Source organism: Melanerpes formicivorus, unplaced genomic scaffold, assembly GCF_026170545.1.
Source record: "Melanerpes formicivorus ecotype bairdi unplaced genomic scaffold, bMelFor1.0.p_v2 SCAF_414, whole genome shotgun sequence".
Classification (NCBI taxonomy): domain Eukaryota; kingdom Metazoa; phylum Chordata; class Aves; order Piciformes; family Picidae; genus Melanerpes; species Melanerpes formicivorus.
This window is the reverse complement of record NW_027142766.1, coordinates 18,095-20,000: the sequence shown is the minus strand read 5'-3', so window position 1 is coordinate 20,000 and position 1,906 is coordinate 18,095.

The following is a 1,906-nucleotide window of genomic DNA, read 5'->3' as shown; positions in this document are numbered from 1 at the left end:
GGGGGGGCAAGCTGCACCGGGCCGCACCGGCTCACAGGGCACCTCTGCCTCCCCAAAATGTGGGCTTGCATTTTCCCTCAAGCTGCACCGAGTTACATCTCCATCACGGGGCGCCCCTCTGGAGCCAGGAGGAAGCCGTGCTGGGGCACCGGCTTGCCCTCCTCCCCCCATGCCGGGCTCCATAGCATACGAGTGGCCAGTCACCGCCGCTGGCTTTTCCCTTAGATGCCGTGCCCCCGCGGGCTGCGGCTTTGGCCATGGGGGGGAACCCCCGTGAAGAGGGTCCAGTGCTGGGAACTCTCTCTGCCCCTTACCGGGCTCTCTCTCGCCGTGCCTGGACGGGCTTGCTTGCCATTCTTGGTGGGACCGACGCCGGCACCACGTCTCCCCGGCTTTCTCTGCCCCCGTGCCCCACCGGGCAAACTTCGCTTCGGGGGTTCCACACTTCGGCAGTGGCCGGCGCCAGCCACTCGTCAACTTTTATTCTTTTCCCCGCTTTCGTTGCCGAGCCCGGGCTGGGCTCCGGCTCACGGACGAGCGAAACCCATCCAACACCGCTGAGGGTGCGCCAGCGGCCGCTCCAAACCGCCGCGCCTTTGTTCGGCCCCGCGGGTCCCCTCTCTGACCCGGGCGAAAGCCACCGAGAAGCCAGACGGACCCCTGCCCAGCCGCCTGGCGGGTGGCTTGGAGCAGCCGCTCGGCAGCGCTGCCCTGGGAGTGCTCGGCGTCGCTTGTTCCCTCATATACGGAACTGGAGGGCCGTCAGCTCCGCGAGCGCACAACCAGCCGACCTCCGCCCAGCGGCAGGTCGCAGAAATCACGCCGGCTTGTACGATGACGTAGGCGGAGGCAGAGCGCAACAGCGACCCCTTGGCGACAAGCGCGATCTCCGCGGAGAGCACGTCTACTCGCCGAGGGAGAGCACGTCTACTCGCCGAGGGAGAGCACGTCTACTCGCCGAGGGAGAGCACGTCTACTCGCCCAGGGAGAGCACGTCTACTCGCCGAGGGAGAGCACGTCTACTCGCCCAGGGAGAGCACGTCTACTCGCCCAGGGAGAGCACGTCTACTCGCCGAGGGAGAGCACGTCTACTCGCCCAGGGAGAGCACGTCTACTCGCCCAGGGAGAGCACGTCTACTCGCCCAGGGAGAGCACGTCTACTCGCCCAGGGAGAGCACGTCTACTCGCCCAGGGAGAGCACGTCTACTCGCCCAGGGAGAGCACGTCTACTCGCCCAGGGAGAGCACGTCTACTCGCCGAGGGAGAGCACGTCTACTCGCCGAGGGAGAGCACGTCTACTCGCCGAGGGAGAGCACGTCTACCTCCCGCCTGAGGGAGAGCACGGGGGGGGGGGGGGACAAAGACAGGCGGCAGCAGCTTCGGTGAACGTCACCCGGGAGGCGACCGGGGCTGTCCCGGGGCAGTCCCGGGAAGCCGGCGTCCGACACAGGGAACCGTCAGCTGCCGGACCGGGGCGAATCCCCGCGGCCACGGCAGGGGTGGGGGCTCGAAGACAGCCGGCAGCCGCTTCGGTGAACGTCACCCGGGAGGAGACTGGGGCCCTCCCGGGTCCGTCCCGGGAAGACGACGTTCGGCACGAGATCCCGGCCGCGGCCGGACCGGCTCGAAGCCTCGCGGTCCCGGCAGCAGCCGGAGCCGCTCGCCGCCTCGGGCTCCCGGCCCCCTACAGATCCGGCGACTCGTTCGCGGGCGGCGGGGGGAGGCAGTGGAGGGGGTGCGGGCAGAAGCGGCAGCGGAGGCGGAGGGGGGGGGGGGGGCTCGAAGACAGCCGGCAGCCGCTTCGGTGAACGTCACCCAGGAGGCGATCGGGGCCGTCCCGGGGCCGTCCCGGGATGCCGGCTTCCGGCACGGGGTCCCGGCCGCGGCCGGACCGGCTCGTATCCCC